The sequence below is a fragment of the Octopus bimaculoides genome, chromosome 2 (assembly GCF_046866305.1).
Source record: "Octopus bimaculoides isolate indiv1 chromosome 2, ASM4686630v1, whole genome shotgun sequence".
NCBI classification, from domain to species: domain Eukaryota; kingdom Metazoa; phylum Mollusca; class Cephalopoda; order Octopoda; family Octopodidae; genus Octopus; species Octopus bimaculoides.
In genome coordinates this window covers 91,326,388-91,344,962 of record NC_142929.1, presented here as the reverse complement: position 1 = coordinate 91,344,962, position 18,575 = coordinate 91,326,388, and the positions used below count along the sequence as shown (strand labels likewise).

At 34.0% G+C, this 18,575-nt stretch overlaps 1 protein-coding gene across 7 annotated transcripts in view; it reads left to right on the top strand.

The window, feature by feature from the left end:
• LOC106874430 (1-phosphatidylinositol 4,5-bisphosphate phosphodiesterase epsilon-1) overlaps positions 1-18,575 on the top strand; it is a 1,217,386-nt gene that overhangs the window by 657,414 nt on the left and 541,397 nt on the right. The gene's annotated exons all lie outside the window — the stretch shown is intronic.

The window sequence follows — 18,575 nt, the reverse complement described above, 5'->3', positions numbered from 1 at the left end:
CGTTTTACGAAGGTGCTGGCTTATCAAACTAAAGCATTTTTTTTTTGTAAATATCAGAGAACAAATCTATATAGAGCTTACAGAAAATCCATTTTAGAAAATTCCAGCGATATTTCATCTCAGAGAAGCGCATAACCACCTCCCAGTCTAGTTCAAGGATGAAATACTAGCAATTATATAATTGGTTGGTGCATTGCAAAGCACGCATCACCCTATAGCAATGACTCCAGCAATGACTCCAGAATTTGTAATCGTTGTCACTTGCAGAAAAACAACATCCTATAACTTCGCTCCATGCAATTTTGCACAAAGTTTCAAAATTGAAGAATTTTCATCGATATTTATTGAAGCCTTTCCAATTACCAAATTACAAACTGGTATATATATATATATATATATATATATATATATATATATATATTACAAACTGAAATGGTTTTAATTCCAATATTATGTATTTGCTATACTCAAAAGGATGGTCACATACTGGAAAACATTCAGTTATTCATTGACAAATGAAAATTCATCAAACCTAGCCATCCTACCGACTTTCCTCTGCTGTACGCGTGATAATGAAGACAGATGTGATAATATCACGTGATTATACGTGTGAATAAATGATGACATCACGTGTTCTGCGCATGACAATTGAGTAGTTGAATGTAGCATGTTTTCTGGCAAACAATCAAATCTCGATAGCAAATAGTTTTACTTGCATATTATCACATTGCTTCTTTATTTCTGTGTTCATCGGAAAGGAGAGCTTCTGATATCTACTTATCTATCGCGCTCTCTCTCTCCCTCTCTTTCTCTCTCTACTATCTCTCTCTCCTTCTCTCTCTCTCTTTCTCCTATATATATATATATATATATATATATATATATATATATATATATATATATATATATATATATATATATATACATATATATACATACATACATACATATATATGCATACATGCATACACATATACATACACATGCACACAAGTAAACGCGCACGCATATAGATATATATATAAATAGATAGATAAATAAAGATATAGATATATAGATATATATTTGTATATATACTCACATATACGAACACATATGTATAAATGTATATATATATATATATATATGCGTGTGTGTGTGTGTGTGTGTGTGTGTGTGTGTGTGTGTGTGTGTGTTAGAGAGTGCGTCTGTGCAGGCAGGCGTTAGTCATTACTGCCCAGTTCTCTCTACCAAATTCCACTGAAAAAACATGGGTCAACCCAATCTTATGATAGAAGGTACTTTGTCAAAGCACTTCACAATGTGATTGAACGCAAACGCATGTGAATGGAAACAAACTGAAAAGCACAGGTCATCTCTGTTGTTTATTATAGTTTCAGCTCAGAGCTGCGGCCATGCTGATGCACCGCCGTGTTCTATATAAATTCTAAACTTGAATCCGTCATGTATATTTGGAAATATTGTACGTTTAATACTATAAACCCCCAGAGTATTCATTAATTCGTACGCAATTGGAAGTATAACTACATAGTAATACTTCCTTTGTATCTTTCCCATCTCTTCCCCTCTTTGTACTGATCAAAATAGTTGAATAGATGGGAGAGGAGAAAGTTGTACCAGATCCACATCATCTGTGATATCGAATCATAATTTATTCGTTATCCTACTTCTCAAGAGACTCAAATGAGATAATCAAATACCCTATGACATTACGCAGAATCCTAGACCGGGAATCTAAATTTATTCTGATTTGGCATAGATGAGGGATTAGTGTTATTACTCTTGAAAAGTGAATCATACGACCTTACGTTATTAAACAGATATTTTTGTTTTCATATTAAAGCTCTTTCTGTGTCAATATGCAAATCATAATTTTGTTTATATTGCAATAATCGCTGGGGAAATCTAGACATGAGTTTCGAAGATCTGACTGTTTACATAGATTGTTAGACTGCAGATAGATCTAATAGTACTCTAGCGTTAATTGATTTACATAATGCAACAAGTAATATAGTGGGGGATAGTTTCATAGCCATTTGATATATATCATCACCTATCTTCCAATATTGTGGCGTAGATTCTATGTGTAAACAATAAGGTTCATTTTTCTATCGTAAATATTCAATCACCAAAAATTGCAAAAAAAAAAAAAAAGAAAGAAAAAAGAAAAATTTAATCTACCTAAAACAGGATGCGATTCGATGTAATGTATATAGTGAAAAATAAATCCAGGAGAAAACCTCTCGTAGCTAATAAGTATTCTGAAATATTTCATCATGCTCTAGTATTGATGTTTGATATCGTTTTTTTCTTTCCCTTATTTTGCCCATCAATATGTTTTTTAGATAAAAGGACACGAATAAAGAGGAAGATAATCACAATATATTATACATTAGAGTGCTGACTTTGGAAGCTAGACACAATGGATGCATATAAAGCGATATCATTGCCTTCCTTTTTAAATCTAAATAGGTTCCGCGGAGGTTGCTATTAAAGATGGCTTATCAATTTGCTGTTCCTTCAAAATATACTGTTCGTGAATACAATGAATTTTCTGAGTGGAAACTTGCCAAAATCATATTCATTCATTAAAGAAAAATTCATATTGAGGATAGATGATATTTTTTAGTAGCTTTCCTAAGAGACTATTGTGATTTATTTGTCATGAAATAGAATAACATATAAAGGTCAGCATGGATTTCTACTGGATTTTGTTTTAACTAATGGGTAAACTCGTTAGATACCGTAACGCAATCGATCTTGTCATTGTATAAGCTTTTGATATATTTAATCAACAAAATGAACTGTAAGCACTGGATGTATCCTTCCTAATTGGTGGCTAATTACACTAATGCTAAGTGAATGGACGGTAATAGTCTTGCTGGCTATGGTAGCTGTATGTCATGGTTCAGTTTCTAATGCCGTGGATATCGAACAGTTTAGCTCTGGTATTATGCTCGGTCACAATGTTAGTTGTTCTTGTTTAGCCTTAGATCAACCGTCCGTTATCAATCTATTTTACTCTCGTGGTTTGGTTTCAAACAGAGATCAAAATCATCATAGTGTACAACCAGGCTGTTAAAGTTCTCAGCTTCGATTACGCAATGGCCTTAGATGTGTTAAATCTCGGTTATAATTTCTGATTATATTTTTTCTTGGAACCGTTGGATGAACATGATAATATTCCGTTTATAGTATAACTGTATTACTACTAGAACATAAGCTAAAACAACTTATATTATCTTAAAGAGGATAGTCACGAAGCTTCTTAAAAGGTACCTTCGAATAACTTGCACTACTAAATCTAAGACTAGAAGACTGTGTCTATTTTGAATAAAGGACAAGAATGGGTTGACAGCTCATGGCTAGATATGGTCATAAATATTATCATATGTATCCCTTTTCTCCAGGGAGGAAATAAGACATTAGGAGTAGTCAGTTGGATATAAGTAACTTCTATAAAAGAAGCAGGGTAGGGATAGACTTTAAATCGCGATGTTAATTACCAGTTAAATGGACAAGACGCTAAAAAACCTAAGATGTCAATACAGAGGAAATTTTGTTATGTTGTATATTGTTATGTTGTATGAAAATCAAATTTAAGAATTTCATAAATGATATTATAACCAAGTTAATTAAAAGAGTATATGTATCAATTATAAACATGAAAAAAGGAAGATTACATAGAATCAGTTTAACATCATTCATGTACTTAATTAATTACTTATTAGGTAATTTCCATAAAGACTACTCAAGGCATTTACATATGAAATAAATGGAAAGATATACATGCTATCTATCAATTTTAAGCCATGAATAAGAAAAGTGTTAAAATGCATACAGATATATTAACACACACATACATAAGTGCATATATGCATAATACACATGCATAAATATTTATACGTCTATATGGGTATAGTATAAATATCTCAAATAGACTTAAGTAACTGAAAAATATCAATTTAAGAACAAGAAAAGTAACAATTTATAAGGGATAAGAGGTTAATATGTAAGTATATCAAAATAAGAAAACAAAATAATAAGAATTTATAGAAAATAATAAGAAATACATATAACCTACATACAAAGAGACAGGGGGTTAAAATTAGAGGTGGGGAAACGATAAAGGTAACCCGAAAAGATGGGCAATAGGTATGGAAGTAGTGAGGGCATTTAAAGGTATTCAGACCGAAGAGAATTCTTAAGTTATGATGTTACAGGTGTTATTGTATGTATGATTTTATAGTTTCTAAGGTGTATATGATTTAGTCAAAAGAGACTTACATAAAGTTACTACAAGTATACATAATATGATCACAGAACATCATAGAAAGTAAGATAGTCTGACTTCATCCTATTTTGGTGATTAAACTAACTAGGCAGGGGTTATCATTGGATAGTATTACATATAGCATTCCACATACCACAACATATAGCATATAATACATGTAATGCAATATAATTCACTATATAACATAATATCCCATGATTTTTTATATTTAATAATAGAGGGTAAGTTTACAACGGATACGACGCCTAAATTAATTTCCCTCATCAAAGTTCGAGTATGTTAACTATAATTGTTAGTTTCGAAAATACTTAAACAAAGCGAAGTTATAGTGGTGAGAATGAGTATTAAAATGTCTTTATTTGCTGATAATTTCGTAATCCTTTTAGAAATACTTTTGACTATTGCAAAAAGCAAATGATGTCGAAAATGCTCAGTTTTGTCCACTTGACATTTCATTTTAATGATCTGAAAATACACAAAAACCGATAAAAATTTAAAAAATCAAAACACACTATCTTGTAGAGCAAAAGATTTTCTTTCATATAACATAAAACATTTTGCCAGTGCAATTTATTTCTGCGTGCATTTTTAAATTTGTGTGTGTGTATCGAGACCGCGAACTCAGTGGGACGGTTATCCGGTTTCCATAATTATAAGTGATTGAGATCACAGCATGCCCCTCCACACTGGAATGCAAGTCCGTTGCAGGCTGCTCATTTACAGCTGAGTGGACTGGGACAAAGTGAAATGGAAAGTTCTGCTCAAGAACGCATCACTCCATCCGGGAATCAAGACCACGAGCTTGCGATAGTGAGTGCAACACATAAACCTTAAGACCACGCGCCCGCATCACACACACACACTTCCAGAACATGTGCTTCTAAGCGGTGACCCAACTAAATTAAAATGGTGATCCTTTCATATCAATAATCGCAGATTTCTAATCTGTTGTAGATTGCCGTAAAGTGTAAATGAGTGGCAGAAAGGGCACGATACTAGAATAAATACCTTTTGCTATTAAGGTATTCTCCTCTACTTTTGAGGTCAAATTTCCCCCCAACTAATAACAATTAACTCTAGTTAAGCTCACAATAATATATGACACGCATATCTGGAACTGTGCTACTGTTACGCACACACGCATCTTCGAGTAAGTCTGTTTATTTATTGACGTAACATAAAAATCATTCATAGTCATTACTCAGGCTCTAACCCATAGATAAACTGCCTCTTTCCTCTGCCTTTTGTATTGTACTTAAATGGTAAATGGTCCCTGTTCTTCAGAGTTTGCTGTGTTTGTACATACTCGACTTAGGCCCCCAACCCACTCGATTTTCCACCGCCCGACATCTATATAATGTTCAGTCTTCTCATTTCCCATACTATCCTCTACGTTCATTCCTTTGTCTCCGTAAGATTGATGTTTGGAATCTTCCTACTCAAGTTCTAAATTCAGGTATTTGACTAGCAACACTTTACACAGAACATAAGTGACTTCATTTCTTCCATCTCGGAGGTACTGTGAAGGCCATGGACGCTACCTCTTCCTCTAAACCCATGATGTAAAATAAATACTAATGATATAGTAGTAGTTTTCTGGGTTTAATTTCCTCGACGTTTTAATATCCTAGAGAAGGAAGGGTAGAACCTTTGACTCTTTTCAGGACATCTATGATGGATGGGAAGAAGGGAGGCGGAAATTGTCCTCCAGACAGGCATGGCGGCGGTGTGGCTAAGAAACTCTCTTTCATCACGTGATTTAAAGTTCAGTGCCATTGCATATAATCATGGCCAAGTCTCTTGAACTATAGCTCCGGTCGTCCAGTGACTTGTGAGTAAATTTGGCACACGGAAACTGCGTGGGATATCGCCGTATATATGTGTATGTTCGTCTTTTATGTTCATCCTCTCACTGCATCACAATTTGTGTTGGTTTGTTTAAATCGGTTCGGGAAAAGTGACCGATGGTATAAGTACCAAACTTGAAAAAGAAAAAAAAAACAGTACCGGAGTTGATTTGTTAGACTAAGCCCTTTAAGTGGATACCTCAACGTGGCCTCAGTTCAATGAATAAAACAAGTAAAAGATAAAGTGATCGTTCCTGAATGTAACAGATGTGGTGGTATTAGACCAGGCAACAGATGAAGGCTACTACCTCACTCCTACAAGTTTAATACTTGGTGCCGATATGAAGATATGTAATTACTTCCAAATGTTAATAAACAACTAATGTAATGATTTACATTTTAATAAAGTATTTCTTAAAAGAATAAAAGCAAATGTCATTCCATACTATTGAACCAACAATTTTACACTAAACATAGAATCCTTACTCGCGCAAGAGAAGAGCCTAGCGCTTGCAGGTGAAGGAATACTCACCTGATATACAATAACACGTCTTTGGTATAAAATAACGTGGTTCTATCAAGTATTTGATAAACGGATCGTTGAAATATCACAACGCCTATAGCAAAATCTTTGATCATTCAATCTACAGACAAATCGCTCAACTTAACGTTATTTGTCATAAACCTACTTGTGTAACATGACACAAGGTTCTCTTCTATCTTTAGGGTAGAAACAATCGATTAAATCTACTCCAGTATATTGTGGGGTTCACTTATTTTATCCACCCCTGATAAATGAAAGTTTCAGTCGACCCCAATAATGACTGGAATTCAGAATGTAAAGAACGATAGCTTACAAAATGAAATACTAAAGGTTGCCCACATTAGTACAAAAACACATAGTTAAGGAAGAGTAGAGTCGATATAGTAGATCTTAGCACTTGAAGAATAAAGTAAAAATTAGACCAGGTAGAATTTACATCAGAATGTGGATGTATCCATTGGAAAAGTGAAATAATTATAAACGAGACATTGCAATAGTTTTTCTGTATTCGCACATATGTAGTTGAGAAACCAATATTTTCACTAGGAAGGTAATGAACCTCGTTTGGTAACAGATAAAAGACTGACATGGTGTCTCTATCTCATTTTGAGTTTTGTTGCTAATACTGTTTTATAAATAATGTAAAAATCAATTCATTTTCCAATACAAAGAAACTAATATTGTCGAGAAGAGGCTATTCTGTGATTTGGTTTTTCTATCTGTTTGTTGCCATTTCATTTCACTTACATCGCTTATGTTATTGCGTTTTTGACAAATATATAAACGTCCAAACTTCTTCCTTGTTTTATATACCTGAATCCTTAATGGTTATTTAATCATTTATTAACGTTAGAATGCATCGGTTTCCTGTAAGATTTGATCTCAGAATTGTAATTTAACAAAACTCTCTCGTTCATTATGTTACAGTTTAATGTCCAGCCTCATAAATCCAGTAAAATATATTGTAAAATGCTGTTCAACGTAATAAAACTGAGCCGAATTACAGAATCTAATCAATATGGAATAAAAATAATTTTCGCTGCCTGTTATTATCTGTCAAGGATTGGATAATAAATCATTGACCGAACATTTAGTTAGAAATCACAAATATCCTAAACGAACGTAGCGTTATTTTGTGAGTGTATGCTTAAAGAATCCGGTGTACAGCGGGTAGTAAATTGTAATTAAGATTAAAACATAAATTGGTATAATTTCCATTGCAGTAGATTGAATAAGTTATGACGAAAAATTACCAGACATAGGTCACATTGAAATCATCTAACATATTATATATTCTGAATAATAGGAGAACGTTTAAGAACATTCGAAAGCAGAATAAAATAACTAAAATAAGAAAACACAAATGTAAGTATCAAGTTAAGTAAGTGCACATGATTTGTAAAGGAAGGAAATGCCATCAATCTATGGAATTTATATTCTGAAATACAATACATTAACCCAGTAGCTCCCACTATTTTGGAACCATTACACTAACCTAAAATATCTGATTCTGCCCTTTCTTAAATAGTACAGCTTAAAGATGGATTTAAATAAAACGCTAATTATATAATGAAAATAAAAGTAGCGAGATTTGATAGGATATCCCAACATAGACAGAACTAGTGTTAGAACGCGTATCCCTGAATAATAGTAACCATTAGTGGTACAGCTATCGCTGATGGTATCAGAAATATTCTTTTCTACTCTAGGTACAAGGCCCGAAATTTTTGGGAGGGGCCAGTCGATTAGATTGACCCCTGTACACAACTGGTACTTAATTTATCGGTCCCGAAAGGATGGAAGGCAAAGTCGACCTCAGTGGAATTTGAACTCAGAAGGTAAAGACAGACGAAATACCGCTAGCCCGGCGTGCTAACGTTTCTGCCAGCTCGCCGCCTTTCATTGAAAGACATCTTCTTTTCTACTTTAGGCACAAGGCCCGGAATATTTTGGGAGGGGGCTAGTTGATTAGATCGAGCCCAGTACGCAACTAGTACTTAATTTATCGACCTCAAAAGGATGAAAGGTAAAGCCGACCTCGGTGGAATTTGAACTAGAACGTAAAGACAAATGAATGTAAGATACATTGTTGCTATTCGCATGTTTTGGGTTAATGATTTAATGTGTTATATCTAGGTTTCTCTCCCTGTTTAGGGCACAGCACAACAATGAAAGGTTGAATATAAAATAAAAGATAAGCATGAAATATCTTTGAACGACAATGACAGAAGAAACAAAGCTACTTGTCATAGACTGACCTTTCGATTCTCTCCTCAACTGCAAGCCATTAAATTTGATAACTGTTGCTGAATACTATTGATTAGGAATAGTGAAGGAGAGACAATTTGTGTGTGAAAAAAGCAGTTATCCAGTAAAAATGTAAAGCAACAAAGTTATTAAGTCTCAGATCAATCTTGAATCGAGCTGATGAAAGGCATTCGAGTAATATGACTCCTATCATCCCAGAGTCGTTTAGGACCATATTATCTAATGCGTACTTTGCATATTTCAGAAGGTAGGGTAATCAAATGAAGGTGAGATTTGCCTGCTATTTCAAGAATGTTGAGCGACTGTAAACATGCTCTACGTGTGGACACCAGCACTGGATCTAGAAGATACATTCCCGGGCATAACCACGCTGTCACTGGTTACACAGCATTAAAAACTTTCATTTAAGTTAATCCTTCAATTGCAGGTGATAACCTACATGAAGGTTAGGTTCGTAAGGGTGTAAACTGATAAATCTGAAACAATACAAATTAATTGTAGTCATCAAACGAAACTGAGAGAATGAGTTGGCAAACATTAGAACGCCGATCTAAATATTTTATTGTATTTACGATTTGTTAATAACAATGACAGGACAAAGACTCTCGATTATTGTGTTAAACTGCCAACTCTTTATCTATTCAACCATTATATTTCTCTCCGATTCTGTGATGGTTTGTAATCTAGAGAGTAAAATTGTTGGTGGAAACGTTAGACACTTATTTAGTATCGCCCCTCTGTTTTCTGTGTTGAATTTCATTCCCTTGAGATTGAATTAAGTACCTGTTTTATAAAGTATTCTAGTTCAATTGACTGAACAGCCCTTCTTACTAGCATTTACTTTGAAAATATTCAAAATGTATCGTATTAACCTAAACTGTTTAAAGAGGTAAAAGCATTGCTTGAAATAAGAGAATAAATTATGTTCAGTGCTAATTCGAAGGAAAATAATAGAAAGAGCGAAAAACAATACTGTCAGAACAAATGCATAGACTAATTACTTTCAGCAATCGCATTATCAACCTCTATGGCAACAAGCATTTAATTATATTGCTTTATTTCTGATCCAGCAGGAGCTTAAGTACGTAATTTTGGAGTATCAGCTGGCAGGCACAGTAGGATTAGAGATAGGTTTATACCGAACAGAGACCACAATCTGGTTTCAATTCCCATTAAGGGGAGATTCCATTCCAATCACGCTGTCGGTATAGTCATCGGTCAACTGATGGACGTGACAACAATAAATTACCTACTAACAAAATAAGAAAGTATGCAATAAAGGAACAACGGCGTGGACGCTCAAATTGCTAGAAATAGTTGTCAAAAATCTTCCTCAAATCGCATTCCACTGTTGTAGGCTGAGAATGAAGAATTGGTTAGTGTCGTCTTATTCAACGTGGTCATGACTGAAATACTTTTGGTTACAGGTTCTCTCAGTGAACGATTACCTAGGGATAAACAGTCACAAAAATAAGTTAACAGAATTTATGATAAGTTAAAATTAAGTATTGGATATGATCAGCTTGATAAAAGCTTGGTGATTACACTATTAAGGTCTTGATCTCCGTGTAATGTATCTTGGGCTAATTATTCTGGTTGATCCACACCTCTTTAAACTGTAATCAGAACAGGATTTGAACACAACACAAAATTATGAAACTCTTGTAAATTACACAATGCTCCTGTGTTTAACGGAATTACTTGTAGCATAAACATATTTACAGTCATTGCTCCATAAGACAATTCGATCGCTAGCGTTTCTGATAGTAGTCTTACATGCAAGAACTATTTTAACTTTATAATTTCAGTATGATATAGCTAAAGTGCAGAATATTAAGTAAGATGAGAGGAGGTAACTAATGTTCAACTATTTCCATAAAAGTATATTCAGAAATAAGCTGAATTAATTTTTTTCCTTTCTACTCTAGGCACAAGCTTTGAAATTTTGGAAGGATGGGGCCAGTCGATTAGATGAACCCCAGTACACAACTGGTATTTAATTTATCGAACTCGAAAGGATGAAAGGCGAAGTCAACATCGGTGGAATTTGAAGCTGAATTTTAAAAAAGAGGAAACTACGCGTATAATATATAACTTAGAAGCAGCGCTACGGATGTCCCAGCACAAACGAGACTGAGACATGACCGCCTTCACGCACTTCTCACGAGGAATTCCGGAGGGAGCTTCGTGAGACGAGTGCAGAGATACTTCCGAGGAAATTAAAAAAGGGGGAAAAAAGGAACCAGGAAGAGGGTGGCGGAAAAGAAAAAGTAAAAAAACCTTTGGAAAATCGATTGTAGTAGTGACTCGATCAATCCCTAGGGAAAGCTGAAGAAGGAATTCTTATATTCCGAAATATTATATCAGCCTATGCATGATTAAATTACACCAGTTATTGTAGTCCATTGCTATTATTATGGTGCATTGTTGCGCCATTCATAACACATTATTACTATTTATTATTATTGTTCACGTATATATATATATATATATATATATATATATATATATATATATATATATATATATATATATATATATATATATAACATGGAAAAATGCGAGCAAGAGAAAAAAATATTAAGATTATAAACTTGGAAAAGTACAGGACAAGTTATTACATCAGGTAATATACAGAACAAGAAAATGTTTACATAGAATATTGCAGCTAAGGATAAAATATTTAGCTTTAGAAAATATCAGCTTTTATTAAAACTAAAAATTTTATTAAAAGTTATTATTTCTATTTGTTATTACTTGTTACTTCTATTAAAAGTTAAAAATAACTCAAAATATTTTTTGCACTTTAAAAAAATTAATTTTTTTATTATTAATTGATAATTAGAAATTTTGAAATAAGCTATTAAAAATAATAGTAGTACACAATTTGTTCAATAAATAGAATAATACAAAAAATAGTTATATAATATAGTAAAATCTACCTAGAACAACAAATTCACAGGAAAATTTGCTTGTGTTGTTAAAGTCACTGCCAAATTTTCACATTTTTAGTCTTGCTCCAAGTTCTATTTTTTTACATAATGAATTTGCTTACCATATATATTATTCTACTTTGCATAACATTTTAGCTATGTTAGTACTTCTGGTTCTCATTTTATAAATATTCTAGTGAGTCAATATTTTAACAAAATGATGGCACATTTTAAAAATTATAATGTTACTTTGTGAATTAAAAGCAAATGAATTTTAATATTCAAATTTTATCCTTAGCTGCAATATTTTAAGTCAAAGTTTCCTTGTTCTGTACTTTACCAGATGTAATAACTTGCCCTGAACTTTTCCAAGTGTAAAAACTTATCCTGTATTTTTCCAGGTTTATAATCTTAAGAATATTATTTATCCTGCTCGCATTGTTCCATATAATCCATGTTTTTCCGGGCTATTAATAATGTGTCAACTAATAATTTATGATTTTATCTTATTGAATATTACTTCAATGATGCCGGTGACATGTATTAAAAGTCCCCTTAAATTACTATATTCATTAAAAAATTATAGAATTTTCACTTTCAAATTTGAGAAAAAACACTAATAGCTTTTTTCTTTCAAAACTTCATTAAATGAGATTGCTACCATGAAATTCTTTGAATTGATCTCTATCATTTAAGCTTAATTAAAATATAATTTTTTTTAAATGAAACGTTAATTATACTTATATTTAATTTTTTGCCTTACTTATATGTTTTTCATGGTATTTTACTTCACAACGTTTTGAATACAAATTTTTGTTACTTGGGACCAAAACTATGAAATTCTTCATGATTTCTTCTATCATTGAAACTAAGATATATTTTGCTTTTAAAATAAGAAAGTTATTTAGATCTTAACTTGATTAGAGTCGTTACTTAATCTGCTATAAAGTTGCTACAAATTTTGATGTTAATCTGCTATAAAGTTGCTACAAATTTTGATGTAAACTTTTTCTACTGGACCAAATCTCAATTTATTTATGACAGTCCTCTTCAAAAATGTTAACATTTCTTACTTTGGTTAAGAACTGAATTGGCGAGAAAGCTCTGAAAATGCTATGTGTGAGTAAATTACGGCCCCCATCAATGTTACTTACTTTGATATGAAACTTGATGATCGAGACAAATTCTGGGCACTCTATATAGTGTATAAAACATGTGTTGAAACGCTGAGACAGTGCCTGTTTCAAATACTTGAGCAGAAAGCTTTTAGCTTTGTCTTGTGAGAAAATTAAGGTTAGTGCATTTGACAGGTCATTGAATAGGTGGCTATTGCAGGACAACAGCTTTTGGACACCACGTCTGACGTTGTAAATGCAGTATGCAATGCTTTTGCTGCAGCTGTGTTTAATTTTTTGGAAAATAGGAACCCATCACATTATGAAGAACTTGTGCAGACGCTGTTAACTAGTTTTCCAGCATTGAGCCGCAACATGAGTGTAAAGTACATTTCCTGCATAGTCATCTGGACTACTCTGAAAATTTTAGTGCAATAAATAATGAGCAAAGAGAAAGATTCCACCGTGGAGATTAGGTATCAAAGCACGTGGTACATAGGCCTGACGGCTGACTACTGCAAAGCACCAAACAGAAAGTCCACTCCTTGAGTAGATGAAACTCAAGTTTGACAGAAATGTCTATCCTTAAGCATTTTGCGTAATGTATTTGTTAAACACTAAAATTTTTTACTTGGTTTGTGTTAGTTTCTTATATCAGTATTGCATATAATTAACATTTTTTGGTAAAAAATGTATTCCTGTTTAACAGAAACTTGACGTGGTTGAAAATTCCTGAGGGTAATTTTGAACCCAGCATCACTAACTTAGGCAGGACTAATTTGAAAACAAGTCAACTAAATATTTTTCGGGGATGTTCCCCCGTGTTATCAAGGAAATAGTTATTTCTACTTAGGCACAAGGCCTTGAAAAATTAAGAGGAAAGGAGCTAGTCGATTACTCAGAGAGTAAACTGTAGAAGAAAAACTTGAAGTGATATAAGAAAACTGACTGTTGACTTGAAATGAGCATGTCAATTTTTGTCTGAGTCAAGTGACAAAGCGAACTCAACAGAAATAATAATCAAAATTGTTGCCATGTGTCATTAATATTTAAAATAATGTTACATTATTTGTATATTTTTTACTATTTTAGGCACAAGGCCCAAAATTTTGGGGGAAGGAGCCCAGTCTATTACATCGACCTCAGTACGCAACTGGTACTTAATTTATCGACCCCAAAAGAATGAAAGACAAAGTCGACCGTGATGGAATTTGAAATCAGAACGTAAAGACAGACAAAATACCGCTAAGCATTTTGCACAGCGTGCTAACGTTTCTGCCTTGCTCGTCGCCTTTACGTTATGTGTATATGTAAACACATACACATATATATAAGTATGTATATGTGTGTAAGAGAGAGCGCGAGAGAGAGAAAGAGAGAGAGAGAGAGAGAGAGAGAGAGAGAGAGTGAGAGAGAGACAGAGAAACAGAGAGAGACAGAGAAACAGAGAGAGACAGAGAAACAGAGAGAGACAGAGAAACAGAGAGAGACAAAGAGGGACTGAGAGAGAAAAAGAGAGACTGAGAGAGAGAGACAGACAAAAATTGGGGAGTGAAACAGTTTGGTGCATGGAGTTTTGGTGATGGCCTGGCTATTGGGAGGAATAGGTGTATATACAGAAAAGTAATCGAATAAATTTAGACGATAAAAACTCATTAGGCTGTAGATAGAAATCTAGAAATGTTAGTTAATTTAAGAGTGAGTTTTAATTGAATATGCCAGCGGTACGCATTTGATATCATGGCTGGTACATAATAAGTCTGCATATTTCACAAGTCGTGTAACCCAGACGGACGCAGTCAAAACTAACGAAGCGAACGAGCTGAAAGTCTCGAGGTAGTCGACTGTGTGTATGTTTGATTTGTTTCGGTCATTAGAATAAGGCTACGCTGCTGGGGAAACTAACTTAGTGTTTTAGTCAAACAAATCGACGTCAGTGTTTAAGTTTTAAGTCTGGTATCAATTCAAGTAGATTGTTTACATCCCTATAGCTTAACAGTTCGGTGAAATAGACTAACAGCGGTTGTCAGGTGGTATCGGGATAACCACACATACAAAGACACGCACGCATATACAGGATGGGCTTCCATGCAGTTTCTCTTTACCAAAGTCACACACAAGGCATTGGTCGACCCTGTACTACAAGGTACTTTCTTCAGATGTCGCACGGTGGGACTGAACGAGAGACTACATGGCTGCAAAGTGAATTTCTTAAACACACAACCGTGCCTGCGCACAAATTATTTACACAAATATGTCGCAAAGCATTATGTTGTTGTGAAGACTCAAGTGACCTCCTCCTATCAAACGTATGATCAAAGACAATCTCACCATAGCCCTCTTGACAATATTGTCCAAGGGTACATTTATAAAACGGTTGTGTATGAGGTGAAGAGGATTTAGCCATCTAGTCTTTATTCCTAAAAGGGCTTATTCTGCCCAGAATTAGCTTGCCGCATGCAACCACTACACGGATCACGGAACATGGACATTTTCCGTTGCGGTTTATTCTCTTAATCTCCCTCCCATGACCTGCACTAACCCCTGCGTTCAGTCCTTCATCTTCAAAGTATCAATTGTCTGAAATTAATGAAATTCTCTTCTTGTCGATGATTTTCTTACGGATATTGACTTACTAACATTTTAACACAGTATCGATATCAATCTCACTAATCTCGAAGGATCCACAAATGTCATGGATACAACCCCGTTCTTCTGATTAAAACAATGTGGGTGTGTGTGGGTGTGTGTGTAGTTTTGTTTTTGGCTAAGATTTGCATTAAAGAATTGGCACGTGATTAACGACCGGATAATTGGGATTTCGAATCTTATCAGATGATTATCGTTTCCGATATAGTTGAAATGTTGCACCTCTTCTTTCCCCTTCTCTCTCTCTCTCCTCCTTTTCTCTCTCTAGATGTTTTGTCATTACTCCCTCTTTCTGTTCATTTACCTTTCTCTCTCACCTCTTTTTATTCACCTTTCTCTCTACATCTCTTTTTCCTCTCTTCATCTCGCTTCCTCTTTCTTTTTCTCATTAAGGTTTAAACACCTTTCAGAAAGCTGATAAAATAAAAAGAACGATGCTCTACTGAAAATAAAGAAGTAACATTAATGTACAAATAATTATATACTATATTCAATGAACGAATATATTGCATATAAATATAGACTTGTATTTGTTCAACACGCAGATTTCCATTGCTCTTAGAGATAAATATCGATCTTTTGCTAATATATTTGTAAATGTTCTCATTAATTAATAGGGAATGATCACAGAAGTAAACATCTCTCTTCTATCATCTTATGAAACAAATAGGTTTATGAATTATGGGTAGAAAAGTACAAAATTGTGTTGTTCTCTTTCAGCTTAAAGGACAAGATGGATGCTTTGAGCCAATATCGCGGTTGCTTTGATTAACATTAGAAATTATTAATGAAAGGAGTTAAGGAGACGACGAACTAGTAGAATCTTTAGCAAAATGCTTAGCAACATTTCGTTTGTCTTCACGTTCTGAGTTCAAATTCCACCGAGGTCGACTTTGCCTTTCATTCTTTCAGGTTCGATAAAATAAGTACCAATTGAGTACTGAGATCGATATAATCAACTTCACCCCTTCCCTGTACTTTCTGGCCTTGTGCCAAAATTTGAAATTGTTAATGACTGGTTCTTACATATTTATTGTTGCTGCAGCTGTTGTTGTTGTTCTGCAGGTTCATATTGATCGAATAAACTTATGACTAGAAGCGTCTCCCTCGAGAGTATATCACATCTTTTATTTCCGATATAGAGTATCTAGGACTATGTTGTAATCCTCTGTCGGACTGTTGTAATGCCACTTCGGTATAGCAGTTAGTTAGACAAGGCCACGACTAGGTACGACCATTTACTTCGTACTCTCTACTACACTGACACTGACTGACAGTGTTTATAATGACTAAAACATTATAGTGGTGTGGGAGAGATGTACCATATAAATCTCTTTACGTTTTCCTTTTTTCTTGGGATAATAATTTTTACATTACCCCACCTCTCTTTTTTAATTAAAAAAAATATTTTACAGTTACATGTTTAATATTTTTTTCGTTTGGCATACACTTCCAGGAACTCTGTACAATTTCTTTTTCTTATGCATGTGCGTCTCGGTTCATCTTTTTGTAGTGGCGTTAGTACTTGAAAAGTAACATATAACCATTCTACTGGTTCTTCCTTTCTCTTGGCTTTGCCCTCGATAAATCTTTTTTAGTTGGTTATGTGTCTCTTGTATACCCCTTTTCATCCTTTTACCAACTATAGCATTTTTCCTATGCGTTTGGTAAACATGCCATCTTCTCAATTTTATTTTCTGTTATTATATGCCCTAACAAATAACTTTTCAGGTCGCAATTTGTCGAATGCTGATTTTATTTCCCTTGCAAGCATCAGCTCCGCTGGTGAAATACCTGCTGGTGTATTTGGATTTGGTGTCACACGGTATACTCTTAAGGATTATTGTAGAACTACCTCATCCGTGACTTCCTTATTCGACTTTCTTAGGGATCTCTTGAACGTATGGACAAAGCATTCTGCTTGTCCGTTAGATCTGGGATGGTATTTTAAGGAAACTATCAACTGCCACTAAGTAGTATAAACCGTTTAAAGGACCAGCGAAATTGATGTGTAGTCTCGGCCACAGAACATCTATCTTTGGTCAAGGTTCATTTTTTATCGTAGATAATTTTGTTACTAGAGTACATCCTCTACAGCCTTTCACTAAATTTTCGATTCTCTATCCATTTTTGACCAGTACACATAGCTATGCACTAAATCTTTCATCCTCGGAATTCCAGGATGTCCAACATGAAATTCCTTAACATTTACTTTTGCAACGTTTCAGGTATTACTACTCTCTGTGCATACATCAGTACATCAGATGACTTAGGTGCTATTTCTAGATTAAGTGACTGTGTAGAGACTCCTTAATTGGCTTAATCTTTATAATGGTCTCGAGTTTTGGAGACTGAATCATAGAAACTGGAGTAGAGAAAGCAAAAGAAGCCAACAAATCGTTTCTTTGTATGTAACAGAACCAAAGGTATATAGCAATGACAATCAGTGATAAAGTTGCATAGAAAACATTTCTCATGAAAATTGTAAAGTATAACGATAGCTGAAGATGTTATAGAAATTATTTTGAGTACACTTGATCTTTAAAAATAAAATGAATGCATTATACATATAGATTTGTAGCATTGAGTACAAGAAACGCAGTATAGTTACAAGTTTTGGACCGACTATGAAACTCTTTGAAATACCTCACTGTTGAGGCACTTCAAAATCTTTACTGCTTTATATGTAGAAGTTACGTCTGTCATTATTAATTGCGGAGAAGGGTGATTACCTCGACGTAGGCTTGTCTTCGACACACTGCACACGAATGAATTTTATATTTCTGTATTTTGGTATAGGTTTTAAACATTTCCCATACATTTTCGGTCTATCTTGTTGAAATTGTTTCCGGGAAAGAAATATCCAGAGACATTTAATTGTGAAATACACAAAGTTTTGTCAAATGAAAGCTGTTCAATATCAGT